The sequence below is a fragment of the Ictidomys tridecemlineatus genome, chromosome X (genome assembly GCF_052094955.1).
Source record: "Ictidomys tridecemlineatus isolate mIctTri1 chromosome X, mIctTri1.hap1, whole genome shotgun sequence".
In the NCBI taxonomy this organism is placed as follows: domain Eukaryota; kingdom Metazoa; phylum Chordata; class Mammalia; order Rodentia; family Sciuridae; genus Ictidomys; species Ictidomys tridecemlineatus.
The window spans coordinates 93,419,535-93,436,191 of record NC_135493.1 but is presented as its reverse complement, the minus strand read 5'-3'; the positions used below and the strand labels follow the sequence as shown (position 1 = coordinate 93,436,191).

The 16,657-nt window shown below is 40.3% G+C and overlaps 1 protein-coding gene across 3 annotated transcripts in view; it reads left to right on the top strand.

Annotated features, from left to right (window-relative positions):
• Nucleotides 1-852: 852 nt before the first annotated feature.
• Nucleotides 853-16,657, top strand: part of Usp9x (ubiquitin specific peptidase 9 X-linked) — a 113,153-nt gene continuing 97,348 nt past the window's right edge. For 2 of the 3 annotated variants that reach the window (XM_078034957.1, XM_078034955.1), the window contains exon 1: nt 853-1,564. The gene's annotated coding sequence lies outside the window, so the exon portion shown is untranslated. The remainder of the gene's footprint in view (nt 1,565-16,657) is intronic. The other variant, XM_078034956.1, reaches the window with a different exon arrangement.

Sequence of the window (16,657 nt, the reverse complement as noted above, 5' to 3'; positions counted from 1 at the left end):
GAGATATAGCCACACCTTCCCCCTATCGGCACGGAGCAGGTGGCCAAACTCTCGGGACATCGCGCCGCCGCTGCCGCCACCGGTGGCCCGGCCCGTTCGTGTGTCACGTGACACGGGTCAGCTGTGCCGCCGGGACCCTCAGGCACCGCGGCAGCGACCGCCCAGCGCTAGGTCTTGAAATCTCCGCCCCTCCCCCCACAATCCCGGAAAAAGGGGGAGACCGGTGACGTCATCATCCGGGCACTCGTCGGCGGGGCCACGGTTCACAATGGAACAAAACAAGCGTCCCGAGTCAAACTCAGCGACGCGGCTGCAGCTCACGCGATTAACCCTGTCCTCGCCACATACCCAGCCAGTCCCCACCGCCCAGCCCCTTCTTCAGCGTGGTATGCTGGATGTTCTCGGGCCTCCCATCCCCCCGTTTCGGTCCGTCCTCGTGCCACCTCTGCCCTCGTTCAGTTCCCAAGCCGAGGGGTATGGAACACTTTGTGGCCGTAGCATGACCCTGGAGGGGCTGGCCGGAAGAAACGGTACTGCGTGAACAATCTTTACCGCATTGTCTCCCCCTCCCCCAACCGGCTCTCAGGGTTCTGGGCGTCTTTCGCCAGGCCCGGCCCCCAGGCGGCTCACGCGGTTCTCCCAGGCTCTGCAGCCCGGGTGGAGGGGGAGAAGGGGGTAGCTGAGAGAGGGGGGGCTGGGCAGGGGCAGGGGGAGGATCGAGAGGCGGGGTCTTGAGGGGGCGGGGTCTTGAGGGGGCGGAGAACCTCGGGCCTTTGGGCGGTGCTGGGGGTAGTGGGAGTCTGCGCCGCCGCGCTGCCGCCGCCGCCGCCGCTACCGCCGCCGCCACTGGTCGAGCGGTTTTTTTTTCTTTTGGTTTGCCGGATCCGCCATATTGACGAGGACGGGTATCCGCGGCTGCGGAAGCTAGTCTCCGCTGCCGCCGGAGCCGCAACCTCTCCGCACCCGGCCCGTTTGGGCCTCTGCCGCGCCGAGCCCCTCCCCGCCTTGCACAGCCCACAGGCCTCGCGGGAGACCGCTGCTGCCGCCTCTCTCTCACGGGAGGCGGCCGCCTTAGCGCCCGGTGCTCGGCTCGGCGCCGGGAGCGAGAAGGTAGCCGCAGCAGAGCGACCAGGCCTGGAGCGGGGACAGAGGCGGCGTCTAGGGGAAGGTGAAGGTGCCGCTGCAGGAGGAGGAGCGGGAGGAGGTGACGCAGGAGAAACGCACCGCCCGGAGCCCTTCAGAGCTCAGCTAGAGCCCCAGCCCGAGGGGAGAAGGGGAAAGAGGGCCGCTGCCGGCCGAGGAGGAGGAGGAGGCGGCTGCGGCCACCGCTGCTGCAGGGTGGACACGGTGAGGAGCGAATTCCAGCGCTCGTGTGCAGCCCCTTAGTTTTAACGCCCGCATTCCCGAGCCCGGTCGCCGCAGCCTCTCGACACTTTGTCGCCCGTCACCCGCGGGCCTGGGATGCTCCCAGGTTAGGCCTTGCCCCGGGACCGAGGTTTGCCTCCCTTTCTGCGTCCCGCCTCCGCGTCTCCCGGTTCTGAGAAGAAGACGCCTGTGTCGTGTGGTGAGTAGCCAGCCGCGCCGGGGCGACGCGCCTTTCCGGGGCCAACAGCTGGATGTGGGTGAAGGGAGGGGGGTGTGTGTGAAGTCCCTCCCTCAGTGTCTGCCGGCCGGGCCGGGGGCTTCCCCGCGGCCCCCTCTCGGTCCGGGCTGGCCGGCCGAGCGCGGGGTTGTGTTCTCTGCTTAACCGGTGTCCCGAGAGCGTGTCTGTGTGTTTTGGACTGTAAGGGAAAATGGCTGACGGCTCCGTCCCTCCCCCTCCTCCCCCTCCTCCCCCTTCCCGTCCTGTCTGGGGCCGAGTAGGAGGATGGAGTCTCCGGGCGCGGCGTGCAGCCCCCCCCCCCATCCGCACCGGGGGCCGGGTCAGCGCCGGGGGCGAGCCGCCCCCGCCCGGGGCCTTGCTGCCCCGCGGAGTCGCGGCCGCTCTTCTCCCCAGTCTCTTTCCACTTGACACCAAACGCCATTACTGAGGTGGAGTGATTTGGAGCGGTAGGCCTCGGCGACGCCTGGCTATCAGGCCTGACGACTTGTCCGCCTCCCCCCACCCTCCCGCGATAACCCGCAGCTTCTCCGCGGCCCTGTGGTCTGGAAGTCGGAGCCGGGTTATCGGCCCCCGGCACCTCCTTCGCCCCCCTTCGTTGCCCAGGTCCCGAGCCGCGAAAAGATGTTTTGATGCAGAAATTGCTTCCAAGTGAGCTTGGACCTACCACTTTTCTATTTTTAACTGTTTCTGCGAAAATATTAGCATGTGAGAGTTTGTTAGTGATAAAACCTTGAGATTCTTGGGGTGTGAGGCTTCGGGTTGGATAAATGACTTATTTTTCATTCATTGTGAAATATTTAAAGAGTTAGGGAGCAGGTGTCTACTTGTTTTGTTTGGCTTTTTTTGTGTTTGGTGTGGATTTCTGCAGAGACTGGAACTTACCCTGGGGTTTGAAAGATTTTTTTTTTTTTAAGTAGCTCCTGATTAAATTGATATTTTCTTGCGGGGGGGGGTTCCGTAGTTATAACGTTTATTGCATTTTCATGGTGCAGTTTACAGGTGTGTATAATTGATTCAGATTGTCTGAATTTAACCGAGTTGTAGGTTTAGGTTAAATATTCATGCTTTCTTTTGGGAGGAGAGAATGTAGCCTTCTTTTACCTGGAAACCCCGGAGTCTAAATACCGTTTGTATAATTTCACTCTTGAGGAAGAGTCATTTTGGGTGCATTAAGAAAGTTTTCAGCAGGTACTTAACCCTCTCTTGGAGCTGATTATTTACCTTTATGACAGAGGTCTAGTTAGCCTCGATTAGCTTGGCTTTCTTAACCCTTACACTTGAACTTAAAAATAGAGACTGCAAACTCCTTTAGATCTCACTGGTCGACTGATTCACTGGGCTGCCATTTTGGTTTCAGCAAAATGCCTTCCAAATTCTTGGGAAAAAATATGCAATAAATTTACAAAAGAAGTCAGTATTTGTTTTCTCAATTTTTAAATTCATGTGCTTTGTCATATTTGTAACTGTAACCTTTAAAACTATTGTTCCAGTGTTTGGCTTGAGGGAAAACTTGAAGTATTCTGAATCGATATTCCAAGGGTGAACTCAAAAATGTTTTTGATATTTTCTAACATGTTTTGCTTTCTCTAATTTAAAAACGTAACTTTTAGACTATAGCGTTTCTTCTCTTGACTGTTTTCATAAAATTTTTCCCCCTGTGAACATGTAACTGTTGTTAATTCTTGTTATCTTAATGTTCTGCTGTTTCTTTTGTTTGCTGACCTTGGTAGTTTCTGAGAATTTCTGGAGGGACTAAATAACAGCAAGGACACTACATGTGAGAATCTATATTCTTTCAAAAAGTAACTTCGAAGGGTAGATTTTACCTTTCACCAAATTATTGAGGTATCTTTTTGGTATCCCATAGCCCTCTTATTTTTAATATCGGTGAATGCTCAAGTAGGATTTACTCGGCTCTTTTGTCTTCCAGGATCTTGAAATACCTTTTCTGATATCTCAAGAAGACAAGAGATTTCGTGGATATCTCCTCAGAGATCATTTTTCTTTGACGTGGTATTAATAATGCTGCTTATAGTTTTGAAAATGGATGTTTGCCATGAATTTGCCAGTCATCCAGTTCTTGATTAATTGGATACATGCAAGCGTTCTTCTAGCGTATTTTTATTTCATGAGATCAATTTTAATGTCTTTATGTACTAGTTTCAGAATTTTAATATCGAAACCAATCCTTAAATCAGGTTAAAGAATGTTATTTGAAATACATACATATGTGCATTAAAGGATTATTTCTCTTTTGAATCTTTTGGCAGTAAGTGGTGGGAGGGGTTCTTATCCCATGGTTATTGAGCTACTAGTTGATTTTTGTTCTAAAAGATCGTAATGCTTTCATTTATTGCCTGCATTATATTTTCCCTTCATGCTGGTAGGTTTTCTGAATCTTGAAATGGTTTTCATTTCAAAAATTGAGAAACAGGATTCTGGTTTCCATTTGGTTCTTTTTAAGAGCTATATATTTGAAAGCCATCTATTATTAAGTTCTTGTATATTTTAGCATAGTCTTTTTTAACTATTTGGGGAAGAGTTAATACATTGACCTCAACTCTTATAATCAGTTGGGAGTTTTTAAAAACCTGATTCGTGTCTCACTCTGAGGGTGTCCGATCTGGGCCTAGGGCAAAGGTATATTTTGAAAGCACTGTGTATGATTCTGATATGCAGAGTTGAAAACTTTTAAGTGGATAAATAAGTGAATGGATTTTCCCTAACTGTTTTCAGTTATCAGTATAATTAACTTTTATTGAGTATTAATTATATGTCAGCACTATTAAGCATTTACATTTATTATGTACACAGTATTATTTCCATTACACAAGTGAGGGTCTGAAATCTGTGGGGCTCAACCAGTGGTGCTTCAACAAATGTGCCATGTTAGTGAAAAGATATTGATTACTGTTTTTTTTTTTTTTTAAATTAGATCTTTTGAATTGTTTGCTATACCAGAATACCTTTACATTTAGTTTTAAGACTATCAAAATGTAATTTGAGAAATATCTTTGGCAAGGGAGATGTTGAAACTTTGTAGCAGATAGGTTCTTTGTCTTCCATATGTTTGCCACAGTGTTCAGAGTGATAGTTAAGTTGATGGGTTTGTTATGACTAAAATAATGTTAGACAATTTAACATTCCTAAAAGATGTAAAACAGGCATTTGTGCCTGATAGGTTATTTAAATTATCCCATAAGCGAATGTTTAGTATTATGAAATTCTGTTACCTTGAAAATTCTGAGTTTTATTTAGTTTAAAACTAGTTTAATTTTCACAAAAAACTTCAAAACTAAGGGTTTTGCTTTTGCATTTTTGTGGCATCATTTGATAATTGTTTCGTGGAATGAACAAAATAGCAATAACAGACATTTGTTTGGTGTTTGTGTAATTTCTTTGATCCCCTTTGCTACATTCTGTGTGGGAAGAAGAAACTTAAAAACTAAGATCTCTCAGCATTCCTTTTTTTTTTCCAATTTTTTTTTCAGTGCTGGGGATTGAACCCCAGAGCCTCCTGCATGCTGTAGCTCTACCAGTAAGCTGTACAACTATCCCTATGAGCTTTCTTAATATGACACAAGATTATTCAAAGCTCTTTGTTAAATTATCATAGAAAATAGGATTTCAGTATTAAAGTTAATATAATTTACATAAGGAAAAGGAAATATTTGCACATATATAGGGGCTTGAATTTATCATTCAGTTATTACTATTGGTTATAAAATGATGATCATTGTAATATACTTTTTTTTTAATCTTTATTTTTATGTGATGTTGAGGATCAAACCCAGTGCTTCACACGTGTGAGGCGGGCACTGTTCCACTGAGCTACAGCCTCAGCCCCATATAATATACTTTTTAAGGAATGGAATGTGATACTGTATTGTTAAGATATTTGACCTAAAATTTATTCTAACATACCCATGTTAAGTCCTGAGGCCTTTAACATACACCTCTGTGTCCTATATGTATACTCAGGAAATGAGTTTCCAATTTGATTCTTAATTACTTCCAAATAGAGATTTTCTGCTCAACTGTATATCAGAATCATCTTTAGAGCTTTTTCAAAGTATTTTTGCCTAGGTCTTATTCTCTTTAGATTGTAGTTGGGTAGATTTGGAGCAGGACCTGGGCATTTAAAATAAACTTCTGGTGTAGCTAGCTACTAAGGTATAGCTACGGTTTGTTTGGCTGCTGCTGCTTCTTTTTTGGGGGGGGGGGGGCAGTTCATTTTAGGGAAAAGGGAGGTGAGACCCTTTGCATTTTGTTTTTACCACTAGGCAGCAGTATTCTTGCATGAATTTAGTTTTGTCAGTCACATTGCCAAAACTTCCAGACTCAAACACAAACAGTGAAAAATTCAGACACTAGATTAATAGGTGTCAGGTCAGGGATTACACACACACACACACACACACTCTCATTCACATACGTGTATCTAATACGTTAATTTGTCACTTTTGAGAACCTTATGGTTCAGCTCCAAAATTAGTATTTTAAATATCTGTGAAGGCATTGCTTTCCTTTTTAAAAATTCAAATATTTATTGGGGTCACATCCCTAGCTCTTGGTATGATCTTTTAAAATTCTTCACTCTTTTGCTTATACTCTTCACTACTTGGAGTCACTTGACCCTAATAATCCTTCTGTGATGAGTCTTGGAATAGATCTTGGTGATAGTCAGACCCCCTCATTTTTCAGATGAAGCAAATGCATGCCTCAAAGACATGCAGTAGCATGACTAAGATAGGCATGTATGGATTACCTTTTTCATAAAGCTATTTCTGTATGCAACAAAGTACATTATTTTCTAAACCATTACTTTGTAATTTATAAAATTACTTTGTAATTTATAAAATTAACACTGAGTTTTCTCCCTCCTGATGGATATGGTCCAGGATTCTGTCCTTTTTTGTGTGTGTATATTATAGATCACCTAGAGTAATGCCATTCACAATAACTGTAACTGATCCATCACACTAGCTCTGTACATGTTAGACTAGCATGTTAACCATTATCAAATGAATTGTTTGCCTTGGGATGATTTTGAGCTTGGTAGTCTTGGATATTAGATCCCATTCTCTGAAGTCCGAATTGGGACAAGAAGAAATTTAACCAAAAAAGAGAGCGGGGGAAGCCTCCCATTCCTGCTTTTTATGCCCATTTCCTTCCTGTTGACTAGTTATTGAGAGTTGTAAGTTTTGGTTGTTGGTTACATCTTTTTCCATTATTTTTAAAAATATTTACTATTTTTTAGTTGTAGTTTCACACAATACCTTTATTTATAGGTGGTGCTGAAGATCGAACCCAGGGCCTTGCACAAGCCAGGCGAGTGCTCTACCAGTGAGCCACAACCCCAGCCCCTACTTGGAACTTCTTAAGTCTACCCCTTAACTTTGACCTCAGAGAGTATGGAAATTGTCTTATGGTATTAAGCCCACATTTTACCTTAACAGAGTGTTTTGTCTGTGATCAAAATAATGTTAGAAGGATTTGGTTATTCTCCGTGATAAGACCTCTAACTCAGAGCAGAGATCAGCAAACCTTTTCTGTGAAGGCCCGGATAATGAACATATTGTACTTTGTGGGCTAAGGCAAAATCAAGGACATTGGATAAATTTTGTATTAATGAAGTTAAAGATAGTCATGTGTAATTCAAGTCTGAGTACAATAGAATTTGGTGTTTGTGTAAGGGGTAATACACCATTTTGCTTAATTGGGGTTTAATCCCTATTATCAAATTGACAAATATTTCTGTGTGAAATCCATTCTCAGTTTGTGGACTAAATAAAAACAGGAGGATGAATTTGGTCTGTGACCATGGTTTGCTGGCTCCTGGTTACTAGCAGTGGTTCCCAAACTGGAGGGCTTATTAAAACAAATTGCTGTGCCCACCCTCAGAGTTTGATCCTGTTTAAGTTTGGAGTGGGTCCCTAGAGTAGGCATTTCTAACAAATTCCCACACTGGGAATCATCCTTAGAGAAATGCTGACTTAAAGATTAATTCCAGCATATCCTACTTTTTCTTCAGGCTTATTACTTTGTCTAAATCTATCTTGAATCTTTTTTATTTTGTATTTTATATTAAATCCAATAATTGTCTATTAAATTGCCTATTATGTACTGGGTATAGTATTATGTAATAGGTAGTATACAAGGTAAGAAAGGATTGTTCCAGTCATATATACTGGTTAGAGTGAATTTAAGAATCAATTTCCAGAAACACTTTAGAGGTTAAGAGTCTGTGAGACAACACCATTTTGAAAGCAGGCCAATGGTGTAAGCTAAATTGGAAAAGGGCATTGTCAAACAGAGTAATATTTCATTAATTTGGTGTCTTAGGGGATAATGTTCTGTATAAATTAATTTTCAAAATACCAAAGCTTGCTACTTAAGCCATAATTTAATATTTAATGGAAAGCTTTCTAAAGATGTTATGCTTTCTGTAATTTGTATCTGATTGTGAAGTTAGTATGTTCTGTCATAAAGAAAAAGATTGGGGAGCATAAGGGGGTAAAAGATGAAAGGTAAACAAAAACCCCACCTCTACTAATTTCACCATATAGAAGCACCAATATTATTTGAAAGGTCTATTTTCATTTATCTTTAATTAGATGGGAAATACTGTAGGTACACTCCCTCCTCATTCTATTTTTAAACTTTCTATAAATATTTTTCATAGCCCTATAATCTTTTAAATGAAGTTTATCATTACATAACTTCCTCCATGACTTTTAAATTCTTCTTCTTTTTCTCCTTTTTTTTTTTTTTTTGTTATGCTGTGATGAACTTTTTGGGGTAAATGCTTACCTCTGAATTTCTAATTATTAAAGATCCTCTTGAGTTACATAACCAGTTTAATAAGTCACATTTTCACAGATCTTCTGTCTTCTGCCTCAGGACTTGAGTATGTGCCATGTGTTCATCCTGAAAGGCTTTTTTGTTGTATTGTTTTGAGTCATGGTCTCAATATGGTAAGGTGCAGGCTGGTCCAAAACCCCTGGACTCAAGGGATCCTCCTGCCTCAGCCTCCCAGGTAGCAAGCAGTACAGGTACACACCACCATGCCCAGATGAAAGACATTATTTTTATATTCCCCCCCTTTTAAGAGACAACTTTTGTAAAGACTGTTCAAAACTCTCGTCATAGTTAATTTTAATATACCTTTACTACTTGTTTTCCCATCATTTTTCTTGTGATCCCCTATTCCCCCTTTACTTTCTCTCCCAATTCTCCATAAACCACCTCCCATGTGTTCCCACTTCTAGGGTTTTGTTTTTGCAATACCCTATTAAAAAGTTTTTGTTTTTTTTTTTATAGTTGTAGATTGACAGAATACCTTTATTTTTTAATACTTTTAAAAAAATTTTATGTGGTGCTGAGGATGGAACCCAGTGCCTCACACATGCTAGGCAAGCGCTCTGCCACTGTGCTACAGCCCTAGCCCTCCAGTATCCTTTTTAGGAGTTCCCTTTGTTTGGTAATGTCAGTTATATTATGAACATAATTTCTTTTAAGCCCGTTTCATTTTACGTGTCTGTTGATTTTCTCAGTGATTTTCTGATGTGTACAGGATACTTTACATGAACACCGAAAGACTTCAGGCTCTTTTTTTTTTTTAATTAAAATTTTTTAAGTGATTTTGTTTTCTTGATAATATATTTTTATTTTTGTAAGTTGTAGTTTTGGCCTTTGTTTCCTTAATGTTCTGTGAACTAGGGAAATGAGATGACAGTGCAGGTTATAGTTGGATATATCGAGGGTCTTTTATACGAACTTTACAATGAGCCCTGCTTTCTGGATACTATACCTTTTTTTCCATTGAAAAAATGTTAGTCTTCAATTGTGATAGATTTAGTTTTTGTATAGTCTCAACTTCAACCCCAAGCCTCTCCTTTCTTAAGTCAGTCAAGTTCAGACTTCTGTGCAGTACTTATGAAAGAGATTTTTTTCTTTTTTCTTTTTGCAAAATAGTACTGCCAGAGAACAATTTGGTTTCAAAAGCTTTACTGTGTTTTTACACCTATATCTTGTTTACTTGCAAGTTCAGGTGTATTTTTATAAAAAATGAGTGAAAAAGCAAACTGAGTATCTTTGAGTCAGGGAACTGATTAGGGATTTGAATCTTTAACTTTAGTGGTTTAGGTTGTGCTAGTTGGGTTATGTTGACCTTGTTAGGTGGTGGTGAATGAAGTAGAAAAATATGGCAAATGTGTGATAAAGCTTATTGAAAGATGAAGGTAATGGGGGTTTGTTTTCTTGCTTTCTGGAAGCAGGGAAAACCCCTAAAACCATGTGACTTTATTGTTTGACTTTGAAAGATTTGACTTCTGTCACATTTTCAGGAATAAATTATTAGAGTTTTTGTTGTTGTTGTTTTTGTTTTGAATCAGGGTCTGCCTATGTTGCCCAGGCTGCCCTCTGAACTGGCCATCCTCCCACCTCAGCCTTCTGAGTAGCTGGTTATTACAGATATACAACCTCCTCGCCCAGCTCAGGAATGCATTGTAAATTAAAGGATGATGCCAATATATAGCATTTGTCTGGATTCTTAGGGAAATGACTACAGGAAATCTCACTTACATATATATATATACACACACACACACACACACACACACACACACACACATACATACACTTGTTGATGGACCTTTATTTTATTCATTTATTTATATGTGGTGCTGAGAATCCAACTCGGTGCCTCACACATGCTAGGCAAGCACTCTACCGCTCACTGAGCCACAGCTTCAGCTTTCATTTACATATATTTAATCAGTATGTATATGTCTATTTACTGTGTCTTTTGTAGAAGTATATTAGTGAGTTACCAGAATTCTTAATGAGTTGTTGACTTGGAGCTCCCTGAGCTCAGGCAAAAGGGATTGTGGGGCCAGACCTAGAGTTGGTGGAAGAACCTAATGGAGTGAGTGTGTTCAGGTGTATTCCTTGTCTGATGTCAGAGCATGTCATTATTTGAGCCATATAAAAGCTAAAGATTGCCTTGATACTCAGTTCATTGTGAGAAGGGGAATCCTGTCAATGCATCATAAAATCATAGGAAGATTATTTGGTTTCTATTCAGGTACATAGCCTTAAGAATCACCTCCAAGTGTGTTCTCTCCCCAAAATTACTCAAAACTCTTACTGTGCCAGCTAGTCCAGTCTGCTGTAGCAAGATTATCCCCCTTCCCCTTTTCTTTTGTATTGGGGATTGAACCCAGGGGCACTTTCCTACTGAGCTACATCCCCAGTCATTTTTATTTTGAGACAGTCTCCCTAAGTTGCTGAGACTGGCTTCTAACTTGTGATCCTCCTGCTTTAGCCTTCCAAGTTCCTGGGATTACAAGCATGTACTACAGTGCAAGGTTTTCTTAACCTCCCCAGCTAATCAAAGGGTCCATAGCTGACCCCAGTGCTCCAATCTTCATATTCCCTGGTTTTATTATTGGAGCTTCATCTCCTTTGAGCCACATGCCATCTTTGAGGAGTATTTTCTAATTCTCTCCAATTGGAAGTGGTCTTTATTTTCTCTGAACTTGGATAGCATTTTTCTTATGCTTCTGTTTTGTTCTAAACTCTTCTATTTTTTCTTTGTATTTCTTCAGAAGCAGCTCCTGGGAAGGTGGCTGTGGGAGAGGTTTCCTTTACCCCCCTAATTCTGGGGATTGAACCCAAGGGTTTGTGCTTGCATGTGCTCTGCTACTTATTTTGAGACAGGATCTCACTAAGTTGCCCAGGCTGATCTGGAACTTGTGATCCTCTTGCTTCAGCCTTCTAAGTAGCTGGGATCACAGGCCTATGCCACCACTCATGGCTCTGAGTGGTCTTTTATGAGTGGCTGCAACTTTCTTTAGTTTAATTGTGAGAGAGTAATGGGTAATAAAGAGCTCTAATCTCAGTGAAAAGGCTTGGCTTATAGTTGTAACTACTAACTAGTGAGCAAGTGGTTTAACCTCCATAAGATTATAAAATGAAGAACTTAGACTGGGTGATGGCTATCTTACTGTAATGACTAAATTGAATTCATTCAATAACATTTGATACAGGGGGAGTATAAAGATAATTAATCTCTACTTTCAAGGCTCTTAGGTCAAATGGGCCAGACAGACAACTATCCAGTTGAGTAAGAGCTGTGTGGTATGAGGGGCTGAGGAGCACTGGTAGAGCTTGTGCTTAGCACGTAGGAGGCCCTGGGTTCAGTCCTCAGCACCTCAAAACAAAAGTAGAAAATGCAGTGGTAAAAGAGTTGAAGAAATTATTTGGTTTGGGTTTGGTTTACTGGTCCTCAGAGGTGTGCCTTTTTAAAAAAATTTTTTTAGATGTTGATGGGCCTTTATTTTATTCATTTATTTATATTTGGTGCTGAGAATCGAACCCAGTGCCTCACACATGCTAGGCAAACACTCTACCACTGAGCCAGAACCCCAGCCCAGAGGTGTGCCATTTTGATGGCTTTTATAGATTAGAACAGGGACTTCCAGGAAGGCAAAGGATCGATGTGAGATCAGGCAAGGTTTGTATACCGTGACACTCTTTGGCCATATTATTGTTTGTTGTGGGATGCTGTCCTACTCACTCCTGACCTCTCTCCACAAGTGCCATTCCTCTTAAATTGTGACAACTAAAAATTACATGAGACATTTCCAGATGTGCCCTAAGAGCAAAATTGAGAATCATTACTTGATAAAGGATCAATGAAAAGTGAAAGGATAATGTTTGTGGAGGAAAAACTAGCAGAATGTAAAAAGATCACTGGAGTTACTGAGAGGGATGGGGCATGAAGATGAGACTACAAAGGTAGTTTGAGACCAAGTCACAAAGGATTGTTTGAGTGTCATGTTAGGGCACTTAAATTTTGAGATAAAATGAGCTAGGCCTTCATGTTTAAGTGAGACTGTGTGTGTACATTTGTTTTTAAGGTAATTCTGATGCCCACATTGTGTTGGAAGAGAGATAGCAGGGTATTGGGAGAATGTTTTAATAGTTCTGCTAAGTGATGATAAACAATGATTTAGAGAATGGAATATAGAGGAATGAGATTCACAGGGCTCCCATTGTATGAGGGATGTGCTGCTAATTTGACTTTGGCTTCTCTGTCACCATTGGAGTCCTGAGCAAAATACTTCTCTTGTCTTCTCTTTCAACTCCTTCTCCTAACCCCAGTTCTCTTTCAGTGATTGCTGTTGCTGTTTGAGGTGTGTTGAAAGGGCAGAGAGAGAAAGGAATCTGGGTTATAGAAGTGGATTATTAACATACGTGTTTTTCACCTTCACCCCTCCCAAATACATGGGGGCTAGAATCTGGCAGCAGAGTGTGTTAACTCTAGGCTCTGCTTACAATCCTTATTACACATATAGAGCACAATTTTTCGTATCTCTGTATGTTTAATGGCATTCATATTTTACATAAGAGTGATGTAGTGGAGGGGTAACTGGATTCCAGTCAGAAGGGCTGTATTTTATAGTTCCAGTTATCCCACACTCTGTATTAAATCATTTCACTAACTTTTTGGGTTCTTATTATGCTTATGTGTAAAATCAAGGTGTGTATACAAGACACGACTTAAGGTAGGTGTTTTGTTTTTACCCTTAAGTTTTTAAATTTTACATTTATCAGCAGATATTTGGATAAAACTGGAGTCTTGAGAAAATTTCAATTAAAGCAAAATAAAGTAAAAAGTAGATTTAGGAGTTGTTGGAATTGGCACGTAAATGGAAGGATAGTGTAATAATTTGAATGTTTCCTCCCCTATGATTCTTTGTCTTTGTGGGGTCTGGGAGGCTTTGTTTTATTTAGAATGGGTTAATTGTATTTGGCCAATAGCTCATAGTGTGAATTTAAGGACAATACACTTGGTAGCCAGGGGTATAATTTCTTTACTGGCAGAGCAGCTTATAGTTTGGTTAAGGTTTAGAGTTGTTTTGCTTTGTTTTCTAGTTGGTTGTTTTTTGCAGGGTGCTGGGAATCTACCCACACAGGCTACCACCAAGCTACAACCCTAGATCAAAGCTTGGTTAAGTTTTTATCTGAAGTTTGGCTTAACTTTTAAGAGCATTATAGCTGTTAAAGTGATATGGCCAGCTAGGGAAAATAATATTTACCGGGGAATCATGTTTTGGGAATTGAAGATGAAAGTATACAGGTACGTACAGTAGCAGTGAATTTTGTCTGGCATAGATGATTTAGAGAAAATACTCAGACCTCATTTTTCATTATTGTAATAGAGCCAGCAAAAGAAACTTATTTTTTAATTGTATTTCTTAGCCTAGTCATTCTCAAACTTGGTCTCAAGACTTTTATGCTCTTAAATTATTGAGGACCCCAGAGAGATTTTATGTGGGACTACATCCATCAATATTTCCTATTTTGGAAATTTAAAATATATCTTTAAAAATTATGTATGTATTTAAAAATAACCCATGGCATGTTAGTGTATTTTTATGACAAAGAATTTTTCCAAAAGAAAAACCTTGGTGAGATCGGTGACTTTGTTTTACAATTTTTGTAGATCTCTAGAAGCTAGAGTCTCTGTTTTTTACTTCAGTCTGTTGTGATATAATATTTCATGTAGCCTCTGGATGAAGTCCTTTGTAACAGAGAGAATGACAGTAGAAAATGGCAAACGTCTTATTAGGGAAATAATTTTGACCTCAGTCCCCTTGAAAAAAGATCTCAGAGATTCTAGGAGTCCCTACACCACACTTTGTTTTGGGGAAAGGGTACCAGGGATTGCACCCAGGGGCGCTTAACCCCACTGAGCTACATCCCTAGCCCTTTTTATGTTTTATTTAGAGATGGGGTCTCCATAAGTTGCTGAGGCTGGCTTCGAACTTGTGATCCTCCTGCAGAGCTGCTGGGATTAAAGGCCTACACCACACTTTCTTGAGAGAACCAGTGCAATAGAATGCCAAGCCAGGAGAATTCAGTATTATTTGAGTGACTACTTATCTACTGTAGATTCTTTAAACTGAAATTTATAACTTACATATAATAAAGTGTGCTTTCTTTCTTTTGTGTGTGTGTGTGATACCTGAGAACCCAGGGGTGCTTTACTACCCCTGAGCTACATCTCCAGCTTTTTTTTTTTTTTTTTTTAACTTTTGAGATGAGGCCTTGCTAATTAGCTGAGATGTCCTTCAACTTGCCATCCTTTTGCAGCTTAATGGAATTTATATATTTAAAACTCCATTAGAGAAATCAAGGCAAATGTCCATCAAGTGATGAATGTATATGTATATATTATATATAAAATGGAATATTTAGGAATAAAAGAAATGAAGTACTGATACATATTACAACTTGGATGAACTTTGAAAACATTCTTAAGTGAAAAACACCATTTACAAAAGACCTCATATTATATGATGCCATCATATTATATGATATCCAAAACATTTCAGTTCATTGAGACACAGAATAGGTTAGCTTGGGGCTGAAAGGAGTGTGGAGAGAATTGGGAGTGATTGCTACTGATGGGTATGGGATTTCTTCCTTCCACCAGGGATTGGACCCAGGGCCTCACACATTAGCCTGTGGTCTATTGTGAGCTACACCCTCAGCTCTGGTATGGGGTTTCTTTTGGGGGTGAAAAAAATATTCTGAAATTGATTGTGGCAATAATTGTTCAACTGAATATATGAAAACCCAGTTAATTGTACGCTTCATCAAACGGTTTGGTTATATGAATTAGATCACAAGGCAATTAAATACATGGTAGGTAATCTCATTGAAAAGGAATTTGAAATTCTTTGGTTTCCTTTTTCAGATCCTTTATACCTCTACATTTGCAACTTAAGCAAACTAGTCGTGGAAGATCCCAGGCAAAAAGATGCACACAAAATGCTTACAATTAATGATTTGTTTTGAAATGTTGACTATGATGAAAATGAGATTTTTATTTCATTGTGTTGGACCAGCATCTCATGACTGGATTTATAACTTCTAAAAGTGTTAAGATAATTTTGACAAACGTGATAAATGCTATTAACAGAAATTGAGTTGTTTATCTTAACCTGTCATTTCAACAGAGTAGAAGGATAAATGTTACAGAAGGTTTGAGTACCTGATATGTGACTTATTCTTAATATTTTAGGTCAACATTAATCACTTTTTAAATTGACTGATTTGTTTAGGGACTGGAATTTATTGGAACCTCACACCCTTTGTAAGTATGTAGTAAATAAAGGAATATGTAAAAGTGTATCTTTGTCTTGAAAAGAGACCTAGTGGTATGTACATGATAAATCCTCATATAGATGATGGTGAATATTAACTTTTTGTTCCAGGGTTAGAACTGTAATGTGTTTCAATGACAAAGGAAATAGATGTGTTGAGGGGGGCTTTTTCGCACACAGTAGTGGGCCACACAGTGTTGTGGCAAAATGTCCAAGGGGAGAAAAGATACAGCATTTCCTAAATTTGGAGCACTTAATATCCAAATCTTAATATCCTTTGAGCCATCCCTCCCATTATCTGCAAGATTCTGGCCTTTTAAGTATCTCTTTGTTGACCTTGAACATTGAATTTATGTTCAAATTAAAAGTTTTTTTTTTTTTTTAAGCAAGTCTTCTCATTTCTATGATACTGTTGATCATAAGTATGTGTACTTTGGATTACCTGAATGACTTTGCCTTATAATCAAGAACTGATAGCATTTCAGTACTTATTACCTCTGTTTTTTTAATGTCTTGGTGCTCAGTTGTACCATTTGTTTTGTGGGAATATAGAGATAAACTTAACACCTGAGTTGTGGGCTCCAAGGGCAAATGATGTCACAACACACCATGTATACAAAGTGGTATAGTAATTCAAGTAGAAGTAGGAGAGCTAAGTCTCCCATGTGATATGATATATAAAACTCAGAGGAACCCATGCCTTAGCAGAAATATGCTGCCATCTGTCACATTCTATTAATATTAATGATTTTGTTTATATTTAGTTTAAAAATTTGTCCTTATTTTATAGTTATGTAAGAGCAGTAAACACAAGGAGTTTAATCCTAATTTTATTTCTGCATATATTTAAGGAACATTAAAATAGAAAGTAACT